A 12971-nucleotide genomic window follows, 5' to 3' on the forward strand; every position below is an offset into this window, starting at 1 on the left:
ATGAATTGCAGCCTTCAAAATAGAGGGGGGAAAAAAAAACAACCTTTCTCCATGAGTGACTCTTCCTACCCTTGAAGACAATCATAATGAAACTGACAAATACACCTTGGAGGCCAGCTTCACGAATCAAATCGATTTATTTAATAATTTAGGAATCACTTCCAGCCATCTCTCCCATTAAAATCTGAAGGGCCATTGTATTCTCTATTTCCTCGGTTCCTTTCCTTTCTCTTAGTTATGCCTCACTGCCTTTAATAAATAAGTAATATAGAGGGAAGAAAACACTTATCTGGAGTACCTCGACTTCGCCTTCACCCTGCAGGGCTCTCTGATTCTTTTCTACCTGGAAATAAATGGAGTCGGGGAGCAATCTTTTCTCCCTCAAAGGCTGGGGCAGCAGGGTTAGGCCCCTAAGTGTGGTCGGTCATAGCAGCCCTGGAGCTCAGGGCACTGCTCAAGCCAGGAGAAGAGCTGCAGAATAAATAATGTGTTAAGACAAGCTCGTAGAGGCAAGGGCTCATCCCAAAGGCTGAGTGAGTGTCCACAGGCTACTCTCCGGCTAGCAAATGGCAGGAAACCACTGCAGCTAGTGGGAGAATTCCAAAAGCATCAAAGTAAACTGTGATCATTTGTAGTTTATTGCTCAAAAGCGAGGGCTGCTGAACTCAACCGCAGTTATATTTTCTCTTGATGCTTTGAAGAAAATGGGAAAGAGATTGCTATTATACAGTAGGTCTCAGAAAGCAAACTTGCTGATGGAGCAGGAGCACAGCCGACTCAGCTCAGGCGCCTCCCTGCTCTCCGGCTCTGGGCAATGCATTCCTCCTTCTCGCCTTGAGGCCACGGGAGATGTGGGGTCCCACAGAGCTGCTGATCACCTGCAGCAGGGCAAGATCTTGCTCCCTGCAGAGCCACCCTAATGATAACACAGGAGCCATACTGGTCATGGACAATACTGACTTCATCCACCACCCTAAGCCTCCAGGGTTGAGCTGGAGGCACAATTAACATTCATTTCCCTGCTCCTGTCTGAGCCCCCTTCCCTCCGCCAGCCATTTCTACTATTCACAGGTCCTTCTCCAGCCTTTGCAGAGTTACTCCCTAGTGGAAAGGTGCCCCTCTGCCTTTCTCCAATCCTGGTCTGTAGTCTAATTCCTTTTGGCCCTTATAGGCATGAACCTTTGCCCCCAGGAATTTCCCCCCAGCACTGGAGGACATGCATGTCTTGTCAGTGATCATCTGATCATGTACTGTCTTTTTCCACACCTGTCTCCACTTGCCAGACTGAAAGCTCCTTAAGGGCAGAAACAAGCCTTCTTGGTTTTGTATTCCCATACCTAACATAGTGCACAGTATGTGCTTAAGAGACATATGTTAACTAAACGTTGGGGGAAGCTGAGTTGGCTCACTGCTGACAGATATGGAGCATTTGCCACTGGTTTATGGCATAAATTGTGCTTCCTGAGTTTTTCAGGTGGGAGAAAGAGAAAGAAGAGGGGAAGCACAAATGTCTCTCTCTCCTGGAAACTAGAATCCAGAGTCTTCACTCCACAGCCACTGGGAAGGTAATTTATCCCTGCCAGGAAAACATGGGCACCAAGCCACGTAGCAACTTCTCTCCCTCCACAAATTAATCATGATTCCGGTGTTAATTCCATAAATAATTCATGAAGTCAAATATAAAGTATCACAACACTCCCATCAGCTATACTGTTCAGCTTCATATGCAGGAGAAATTTAAACATAAACCTCGGAGCTTCTCTGGTTTGCAGGAAGTTCTGATATGGCTAAATGCACATTAAATTTAGCCAAATGCCCTTTTAAAGTAAATATTCATTGAACACCCTGTCTGTGCTAGGTACGATGCTGAGTGAAACTGAATAAAGGACAGTCTCTGCAGTGAAGGACACAGTCTCTCCCCTGCAGTCAAGAAGAGGAAGCAAGAAAACATCACAGAATGTTAAGCGCTGAACAGATAACAGCAAGGTTGTATATATAGCACAGTGGTTAAGTCTCTGTGCTGTGCAAACAAACCTGGATTCTAATCCCAATTCTTAGCTGTGTACCCTTGAGCCAGTTAATCTCTCTAAGCCTCAGTGTCCTCTCCTGTCTCCTCATCTGCTAAGTGGTATGATAATGACAGTATCTATCTCACAGGGTGGGCCTACAGAAAAAAAGCAATGTTGGAGATTAACATGATTAGCATTGCAACACTAACATTACAATACATAACACGCTCTTGGGGAGTCAGAAAAGGTTTCTTGGAGGTTTCAAAGGCTGCCTGGGGGAGAATGAGAAATGTGGGGAACATAAACAGTTCCATATTTTGTGGTGCCTAGCACAAAATCAAAGTGCAGGTCCCCTTTTTTTTTTTAAGACTTCCAAGAGAGTGACAGCAGAGCATTGAAGCAAGTCAAAGTCCTTCTAAGAAAGGACACTGGACACCTGCATAGGTCGTAGCCCCAGATGCTGTCCCTGAGAGAAGGCATGCTCCCTACAGTCCTAAGCATGGGATTGGTACCTGCAGGACAGATGGTTTTGACTTCCTAGAGAACAAATTCTAAGCCTCAGCCATCTTCCAAATGATGCTTCCAACTGAACCGCGACATCAGAATTGACTTTCAAATTCAAGGTAGCTATATAATCCAGTGGCTAATATCAGGTTGTGGGCACATATGTAAATGATGTAAATGCACCTCCCATTCCTATGATACTCTCTGTCATGCACAAGGGAATGCATGAGGCCACTTCCCCAGGTCCCTTACTGGGTCTTAGATTCCTTGGGAGAAAGAAATTTTCAATGGAAATTACCGAGTCTGAGAATCAGGAGTCCTGGGTACCAGCTCCAGGCCCTCCACTCAGGGCAAGTCATCTTGTGTCTTCGAACACCAGTGTCCTCAACTGTGAAATTCAGAGATAGAATCACTGATCTCTAAAGTTCTTTCTGGATAGACTATTCCATATTTCTGTGGAATAGCAGCAGGAGAAAGAAATAAAAGCCTGCAAAGCCAGAGTAAAGTAATAATAATTTTAAAACAAGCTCTATGCCTGCTGATTTTTTAATATACCATTTCTGGTCTGGAAAAAAAACTATATTATGCAAAATAAAATGCGGTTAAAAATTCCCATAATGTCCCTGTGTGTTTCATTTAGCAGGTGTGGTGTATTTCATACCACTAAGCCTTTGTGTAATAGGGGCTCTGAAGCCCAATCATTGATAACACTCTCATTTAGACCACTCAGCATGGGGAGCATATATTTCCTGTACATCACTGGCTGGTTTTATTGCTTAAAACATTTGCATAAAGCCAAACAATTATCCCCAGGGGATGGATCATTTGGTCCTGCTTTTCCTTACCTGAAGTTGCGATCCTTCAAACCCCCTTCTTGGAATCACCTCCCTGGCTCCCAATTGCGAAATTATCCACTGAGTAAGTCCAGGAACTTGGGCAGACTCCCAAAGGCTGCTAGGTCCAAGGGCTTTCTTCCCTAGAAACTCACCTAAGGGATTTCGCATCTTAGAACGCTGGTTCTCAAACCGTAGTGTGTGTGGGAATTACGTGGAGGGCTTCTTCAACACAATTTCAGGGCTCCACTCCAAGTTTCTGGTTCAGTAGATCTGGGGTGGGGCCTGAGCATTTGAGATTCTAACAAATTCCTAATGATGCTGATGCTGCAGGTCCCAGAACCATACTTTGAGAACCACTGTATTTAAGAGAAAAGTATTTATAGCAGCAAGGTCCTGGCCAACTCATAAGATAAATATCTAAAACACCATTAGGTGGGCCAGGCGCGGTGGTTCTCGCCTGTAATCTCAGCACTTTGAGAGGCCAAGGCGGGCGGATCACGAGGTCAGGAGATCGAGACCATCCTGGCTAACACGGTGAAACCCTGTCTCTACTGAAAATACAAAAAAAATTAGCTGGGCATGGTGGTGGGCACCTGTAATCCTAGCTACTTGGGAGGCTGAGGCAGGAGAATGGGGTGAACCCAGGAGGCAAAGATTGCAGTCAGCTGAGATCGCACCACTGCACTCCAGCCTGGGCAACAGAGCAAGACTCCATCTCAAAAAAAAAAAAAAAAAAAATATCAGGTGAAAGCTTACCTTGCTAACGAATGAAAGGCAGGTTCTTAGAAATGGCTGTGAGGTAGCTGGGCACGGTGGCTCACGCCTGTAATCCCAGCACTTTGGGAGGCCGAGGAGGGTGGATCATGAGCTCAGGAGATCAAGACCATCCTGGCTAACATGGTGAAACCCCATCTCTACTAAAAATACAAAAATCAGCCGGGCATGATGGCATGCGCCTGTAGTCCCAGCTACTCGGGAGGCTGAGCCAGGAGAATCGCTTAAACCTGGCAGGCGGAGGTTGCAGTGAGCCAAGATCGTGCCACTGCACTCCAGCCTGGGCGACAGAGCGAGACTCCATCTAAAAAAAAAAGAAGAAAGAAAAGAAAAGAAAAGAAAGGCTCTGAGGTTGGGCCTATCCTAAAGGGGGAATCCGTATCTTCCAACTAGGTTTCAACCTCTACATAGAGAGATGAATGTTTTCTTGATGGTCATTCATTTCTGGATACTGGGGGGCACTGGAAGGAGAGAAGCAATGACTCACTGCTCACAGAAGTTTTCAGTCTGCGTGAAAAGAGGCTTCACTTTCAGCCTCCAGTATAAACACATCTCCCCAAGGTTGCAATGCTCCCTAAATCCTAAGCCAGCAGCAGCAGCAGCATCACTTGAGATCTTGTTAGAAATGCAGAATCTTAGGCCCCAACCCAGATCTACTGAATCAGAATCTGGCTGCCTTTAACAGGATTCCTAGCAATCTGCATGCACATTAAGGTTTGAGAGGCACTTCTCTAAGTAACATAGGGATGGAGAGAAACACCTCTGACACCAAGCAGACAGATTTCCAAAGGCGTGTCTCCTTCTCTTGTGGATTTTAGCCTGGTTGGAGTCTAACTTGAAGAGAGAAAAGACATACACATACATTAACACCCCCCTGTATCTCCCAGTCCAGATCTATTGCAGCCAGGTGTGTTTTTCAGGTCTAGGTCTGAAAAGAGGTTGAAAGTTCAGGTGCCTGGAAGTCCCAGGTAGCAAGTAATCAAGGCCTGAATCAGGCTTAATGTAAGACAAGAGTGGGTGATGACACCTTTGACCAACTGGAGAGTGCATTCTCTCCTAAAGGTTTTCAGCTTCAAAATTTTGAAAACACTGTGCTGGCCAAACAGAAGTGTTAGTAGGCTTGGCTCTGGCTTCAGGGCTGCAAGTTTTTGATCCTTGAACTAATGTGTAATAGTATTAGCTAAAATGTATTGACCACTTACTACAAGTAGACACTGTTACCATTAACCCCGTTTTATACTTGGGAAAACAGAGGCACGGGCAGACCAAGTAACTTGTCCCCAAACCATCTAGCTAAGGAAGAACAGAGCTGGGATTTGAACCCAGGCAGTGTGGCCACAAGGATGCACCTTCTGTAGCAAGGGCCGCTTCTGTGGGGAACAGTGGCACCTGTCCTGAAGGTAGATAGAAGCAGATTCTCTAAGAAGAAACCAGAATTGTCAGGTGGTCTTAGATGGAACAAACATATAATTGATCACCCAAACTGGGATGCTTTTGAGACTAAAAGTGGCATTATTGATAATCATGTACGGACAACAGGTATATGCCAGGATGGTCCCCAACCCATGGGGAATGTGGGAGGGCCCACAGGCAGGCTCTGTGACTGGACCAAGGGTTTACGGCGGTCTCTGCCACACGGAGGGCAGGCAGGAGCCAAACGGGGAGAAGGCCCTGAGTGGAGGAAAAAGAAACCATGCCTGAAAGCCAGACCATCTCATTGCTGGGGTTTTTTCTCCATTTCTGCCTGTTTTTCTTTTATTATCCTCAAACTCTAGTAACAATTTGTTAAAGTACCCCTATCTCACCCCAACTCTCACCCAAGTAGTCGGCACCCCCAAGGAGAAACAGAGCATGGAGCAAGGCCCACCCCGCCCTGTCTGCCTCAGAGACTCCCCTCTGTATTATCCACGAAGGATAAAGAGGGAACTTTACCTAAAATTACAATTCCCCCTTGAAGTCTCTGTAGCCAGGGCCCTATCCTGGAATCTGTGACCCTAGACGCAAACAAATCAGTACCTTGATCATTTCCAAAGAGTTTTCACATGCCTTTCTCATTTTGCTTTGGCCACAACATGGGTGCCAGGTTACACCAACTCCATTTTATACCCGAGGCTCAGACAGGAGCAGTGAAATCAACCAATTCTGAAATGCAGGCAATCAATGCTGATGAAAATCAGGTTTGATTGGGCTGGGTCTGTTAACTGGGAATAATTACCATCTCTTTCCTTGAGGAACTCTCACAGTGATTCTTGGGCGGTTCATCTTGAGTAAATAAAATGAGTAAGGAAGCATCTTTGTTTCGTGGAACTAGGTTTGGGCAGCAGGTCCACACAGGAAGCATCCCCTGGGCGATGCCCAGTCTGGGCTCAGCCTCTGCCTCTCCCAGCTACCAGCAGCTGCCCTCCCCCACAACCCCAGCCATCCAGATGGCACCAAGAGCCTAATTGCCATTGTTAGTATTGAGGCTCATTCCAAAAGAGCAGAGAGGAAGAGGCAGGAGAGAAAACATCTCTTCTCTCTGCGGAGCCACCTACTGCCTGTGTTTAATGCAGATGAGCATCTAACTCTGTGACTTCTGGCATCTGTGTCCACAGGAAAGCACTGGAAGCCCCTTTTCTGCTTCAGAAACAGTATGGAAGCCATTAGGAAGGGTGCCCTTGCCACTTATTGGCCCAACTCTGCTGAAAAGACATTAGCCTCAAAAATTAAAAAGCCTGACAAGACCAAGTAGTGGTGAACATGTGGTGCTTCTGGATGTCTTATACAGTACTCTACAGAGGAGCCTGTAAACTGGAACAACCACTTTGGAAAACTGTACATTATCCAGTAAAGCTGAAGAAATCCACGTCCAGCAACCCAGCAGTTCCACTCTGAGATGTGCACGCTACAGCCATGCATGCCAGGATGCACAAACAGAATGTTGAAAGTAGGCCAGGCACGGTGGCTGATGCCTGTAATCCCAGCACTTTAGGAGGCCGAGTCAGGCGGATCACCTGAGGTCAGGAGTTAGAGACCAGCCTTACCAACATAGAGAAACCCCATCTCTACTAAAAATACAAAAATTTGCTGGGTGTGGTGGTGCATGTCTGTAATCCCTAGCTACTAGGAAGGCTGAGGCAGGAGAACTGCCTTATCCCAGGAGGCGGAGGTTGCAGTGATTGGAGACTGTGCCACTGCACTCCAGCCTGGGTGACAGAGCAAGACTCCATCTCAAAAAATAAATAAATAAATAAAGTTGAAAGTAGTGTCATTCATAATCACCACAAACTCCAAACCACCTGAATGTCCATCAGCAGTAGATAAATAAGTTGTGGTAAAGGCAATCAATACCATTGCCATTGTTATTATATGAAAATGAATAAACATAATCTTAAGCAAAAAAAAGAGAGACAAAAGAATATACACTGTAGGATTCCACTTATATAATGTTCAAAATCATCAAAATATTAAACCACACACTGTAATGTTTAGGGATGCACTTGAGCATGGTAAACACTAAAGTAAAGCAAAGAAACTATTACCAGAAGTCAGTACAGTGTGGCTAATTCTGTGAGAAGAAAGGAATTGTAGAGGGGGATGGGGAGTTACTAAGGTGCAGGCAATATTCCTCTTCTTGACCTGGGGAAAGTGGCTACCCAACTGTCTGCTTCTGTACATGTGTGCCTTTGTGCATTATTCTGTTGATACGTTCCACTTCACACACACACACACACACACATACACACACACACATACACACACACACACACACCAGAAAATGTTAAGAAGAAAGGCAGCTCCCAGCCGGGCGCAGTGGCTCATGCCTGAAATCCCAGCACTTTGGGAAGCTGAGGCAGGCAGACCACGAGGTCAGGGGTTCAAGACCAGCCTGACTGACCAATATGGTGAAGTCCCGTCTCTACTAAAAATACAAAAATCAGCTGGGCATGGTGGTGCATGCCTGTAGTCTCAGCTACTCAGGAGGCTGAGGCAGGAGAATCGCTTGAACCCAAGAGGTGGAGGTTGCAGTGAGCGGAGATTGTGCCACTACACTCCAGCCTGGGTGACAGAACGAGACTCTGTCTCAAAAAAAGGAAGGAAGGACGGAAGGAAGGAAGGACGAAAGAAAGGAAGAAAGGAAGAAAGAAAGAAAGAAAGAAAGAGAGAGAGAGAGAGAGAAAGAAAGAAAGAAAGAAAGAAAGAAAGAAAGAAAGAAAGAAAGAAAGAAAGAAAGAAAGAAAGAAAGAAAGAGAAAGGCAGGCAGCTCCCCAGGCCTGATGGCAGCTGCCCCCTACTGGAACCCAAGGAAAGTGCAGGTTCAGAGGAGGTATTTGGTGGGTGGGAGGGTGTGTTGAAAGGGACACAAGAGCTGTTGTGGCCTCAGAAAAAGTTGTACCCAAATCCCTTTTGGAATGTTTCTTAAAGTTTTATTCATGAGTTGTTAAGCATTTTGTTTAGCAAATCGGTTTATCCCAACCACCTCTGTGGAGGTGGCAGATGGCACCTAAAGAAAGCCTCCTCCTAAATGCAGCCCGGTCTGATTGCTCACCCTCTGCTCAGGCCTTGGCCGCTGTTCCCAAGGCTCAAAGAAGCAGTCAGAGAAGGAGGGGAAGGGAGGGAGAGAGGAGTTTGTCAGCAGCCGGCGAAGTCTGTGGGGATGGATAGAAACATGGTGTTTACAAGAAACAGCAGCCCCAGGACTGAGCCTTTTCCTTTGCTGGACAGCCCTGCAAATGCGCACCAATATTGAAGCCTGGGAAACCCAAGCTGCTAAATATAACCACTGGGGCAAGGGCAGGGGTGTGCAAGAGCCAAAAAGCATGGGAGCATTAATTTGTATGAAAATCCAACGAGGAATTGTGTAAGAGTGAGGGTGAGAGCCAAAAGGATGGAATGCTTAACTCCTTGATGCAGTCAATAGTCCCATCTGGTCCTTCTGACTGTGGGAGAGAGTCTGCAGTGAGGCCTTTTCCAGGCCCTGACAATTCATCTGAAAAGGAAAAGCCAGCACAGACATTTCCAAGGGCTTCAGTCCTGAGTGGGACAGGAGGGAAGTGAAAAGGGGACAATAAGACATAGTTCTATTATTTAATATTTTCTAAAATGGCATAACGGGACTATTCATTAATCAGGTTAAAATGTGATTTTCCTTGTGTCTCATGATAGTGACAACCCAATTTAATAAAACAGCAGGCACTTGTAAGAGTCCTTGGGTCTGTGCTTTTAAGTGACACTTTGTATATCTTACCTTTTTTGATTTGAAGATGTTTGAATTTTCATACTCTAACAAAGACCTCCCCACAGTTCCTGAAAGATTGTTTCAAGGACTTTGGAAGCCATTTCTAATTTGTTGCCTTGAAAGAACTGTCCCCAAGTATAATGATGTTCCCAAGCCCAAGGTTTCAGGCCAGGCACAGTGGCTCACTCTTGTAATCCCAGCACTTTGGGAGGCTAGGCAGGAAGATTGCTTGAGCCCAGGAGTTCAAGACCAGCCTGGGCAACACAGTGAGACCCTGTCTCTACAAAAAAACTGTTTTAAAATTATCCAAGCATGGTAGCATGTGCTTGTAGTCCCAACTACTCAGGAGGCTGAGGTGGGAGGCTCGCTTGAGCCTGGAAGGTCAAGGCTGCAGTAAGCCGTGATCATGCCACTGCACTCCAGCCTGGACAACAGAGTGAGACCCTGTCTCAAAAAAGAAAACAAAAGGCTACAAGAAATAGATTACCTATAACTCTCCATTATTCACCAAACATGTGTTAAGTGCTGACTAGATGCCAGGCCTGGAGTACACACTGCCTCATGGTGGAGCTTACCTCTGTGGGGAAGGAGAGTAAGACAGTATGATTTGGGGTGGTGAACACTCTGATGCGGGACAGCAGGGCATTGCGAGGCTTGTGGAAGGGGCACCTCACCCAGGCTCAGAGGCTCAGGGAAGGCTGCCCAGAGGGAGTGACATGCAAACTGAGATCTGAAGGAGGAGCAAAAGCTGGCTGTGTGAATGGCAGAGGCCAGCAGTGTTCTGGGTAGAGGAAACGGCACATGCAAAGGCCTGAAGAGAAGAGAAAGATGGTGTGCCCAGGCTCAGAGCGGGGAACTGAGGAGGGGAGAGAAACGACACCCAGAAGCAGGAGACTGCAAATCATAAGGGACCTGGAGGCCATCGGAAGGAGTCAAACTTGGTTTTAAACTCATGAGAAATCTCTGAATGGTTGAGAACTGATTTCTGAATTGGAAAGATGCCATTGTGTGGAGCTTGGATTAGGAGGAAAACAAGACAGGCATCAGGAAGACCAGGTGGGAAGCTTCCTCAATATCCTAATGTAAGACAATAGAAGTGAGGCTGGATGGGGACTGAATACACAGGAAAGGAAGGGCCTATGCCTATTTTGCCTCACTCCCCTGGTAAAAGAACATATTTCAGAATACATCAATTTCTAAGACAAGCGATCAATCACTTTCTGTTAAGTGTGACTGTGTACCTACTATGCACCAGCATGGAGCAGTGCATGGACCATTGCTTCAACAATGCCAAGATGCCGCTCAGCAGGCATGCTAACGGCACCATTCCAGCCTCATGAGCAAGGGCTCTGGGGTCAACCTGGGTTTAAATTCTGGCTTCACTTACTCTCTATGTGACCAGAGACACGATATTTAATCTCTTTAAACTCATTCTCCTCTTAATAAAGTGGGAGAAAAGTGCCTGCCTTTTAGGTTTGTTGGGAAATTTAATTGGGTTAATATACGTAAAGAGTCTGTCGCAGTACCAGGCACAAAATAGTTGTTCCATAAATGCAGCTGGTGCTGCTGCCGGTGGTGATGGTGGTAGTAAACTTTTTGGTAGTGCTTTCATAGTTTGATTCTACAAATCCTGTTTTAGCATAGCTGGTAAATCCTGTGCAGACAAGCGAATGTTGTTCCCTGCATTTTTCCTGTGGTTGCCATGCAAGTGAAAGTCAATGCTGTGGTCCCGAGTGCCCAGCCGACAACATAGCGCAGTTCAAAAGAATATTGATCAGACACTTACAGGAGTGGGGATGCAGTGAGATGCTGCCAGCATCAGTATGGTCACCTGAAGATGGTGACAATGACATCTCTGAAATACAGACAACTCTTTACTCTCAGATCCCATAACCAAGAAGACGCACAGTGGGTCCAGACAGTTTCACTGAGCAACAAAAGGGTATAAACTGACAATAAGAAGACTGGGAACACACCCTGGATTGCAGGAAATACTACATGCGTGGAGCTCAAAACATTCTCCTGTAACACGTTGCTGAGAGCTGCCCTGAACGCTGTTGCCTAGGCAGCAGAGCATCCAATGATGGACTGTGGAAAAAGGAAATAGGAAAACAGATCGAGAAAAATGGCATGACCTTTGGGAGACTGAAAAGCAGAATGAGGCCAGAGCTACATTTAGCTCCACACTAAACCTACACTTTATAGACCAAGAGTGTCTGACTTTCTTCTGAGCACCACTATCTGCTCTTTTAATTTTTTTTTTTTTTACTTTACCAACAACAGGTCAAAACAGAATCATCCTCAAGTGCTCCAACATTGAAGCAAATCAATCTGCAACTCAGCCCCATGGGAATGAAACCATATGGAAGATGGATATAATAATAGTGACGTAGTAGAAAAATGTTTTGAGATTTTAAGCAATGTTCTTCTGCCCTGCAATACCTTCAGTCCTTCTACCCACCCCTTTCTGCCCAGGCAGACACTTCAGCATCTAGCACTTACAGCCTCAGGAAAGGAATGGCACAGCAGAATCACTGAGAAAAAGAAAAAGTCAATTCTTGATGTGAGAGTTTCAAATCTGAAACTCACAACTGAGTTTAAGGCAAAGACTTTTGCATTCCAAAAGCTTAAGAGAAAGCTATTGCCCTAAGGGGTTCAGTACTGAAGATGATGGGTACAGTCAAAGGGGAAGTGAAGGTGGCTGGACACTGCTGTGTATCCTCACCACACCTCCAGGTAAGCACTGGTGGAGAGGGCCCAATAAAGACCCCACAGGGATTCTAGAGGATTTGAAAGCTTTCCAAGAGAAGGCAACAAGAAGTAAGGCAGGCCTGGGATGGCAGTATGGGGATTGTAGGCAGGCAGACCCGAGAGAGCCTTGCAGAGTTTCCCTACTCCTGGCATGAGGGGAGCAACCAGATCTTCCATGTGTCCAAAAAAAGAACAGAAATAACCAAGTAAAACACAGATCTGGAGAGGGCTTGCAGATGAGAGGAGAAAATGCAACCTCCATCTTTGCAGACAGAAGCCCAGAGAGCTGATGGGAATTGAAAGGGAGGGAGAGCAGGAGGTCACAGTTATGAAGAACCAGACCTTCTTCCCAAAGATTCGAGGAGGCTGAGATCCTGAATTGATTGAGTTTAAATTTTCTCTACCTGGCAGAGACGAAGAAGGAGAAGGAGAAGGAGAAGAAGGAGAAAGAAGAAGAAGAAGGAGAAGGAGAAGGAGAAGGAGAAGGAGAAGGAGAAGGAGAAGGGGAAGAAGAAGAAGAAATTAAGTTCAGGTACAAAAAAACAAAAAGTCACACTTTACAACTTTGCACTCTTGTGTGGCATGACATAATACTATCCTCACCATTGTTATTAGTGAGTATGATAGCTGCCTCTGGTAAGTCACCTACTATATGCCAGCCATTGAGGGCGGCACATTGTACCAAGCCCTGTACAAAAATTGCCATAATTATTTCTCCAAATAATATTCTGAGGTGGGATATTATTCTCTTTTACAAATAAGAAAACTAAAGCAGAGACTTGAATATCTTGCCCACAACCTCACAGCTATTAAGCAGATCTGGAATTTTACCCAGGTCTTTCTCTATACTGGGGCATAGCCAAGTGGCTTTTGCTTGAC

At 45.8% G+C, this 12971-nt stretch overlaps 1 protein-coding gene across 2 annotated transcripts in view; it reads right to left on the reverse strand.

The window, feature by feature from the left end:
- OLFM4 (olfactomedin 4) overlaps positions 1-12971 on the reverse strand; it is a 183496-nt gene that overhangs the window by 146901 nt on the left and 23624 nt on the right. Inside the window, exon 1 of one of the 2 annotated variants that reach the window (XM_055244731.2) lies at positions 2812-2850. The exons of the other annotated variant lie outside the window; for it this stretch is intronic. The gene's annotated coding sequence lies outside the window, so the exon portion shown is untranslated. Of the gene's footprint in view, positions 1-2811; positions 2851-12971 lie in introns of those variants that run through there. 2 annotated transcript variants of the gene reach the window in all.

This window comes from Symphalangus syndactylus, chromosome 15 (genome assembly GCF_028878055.3).
Source record: "Symphalangus syndactylus isolate Jambi chromosome 15, NHGRI_mSymSyn1-v2.1_pri, whole genome shotgun sequence".
Classification (NCBI taxonomy): Eukaryota; Metazoa; Chordata; class Mammalia; order Primates; family Hylobatidae; genus Symphalangus; species Symphalangus syndactylus.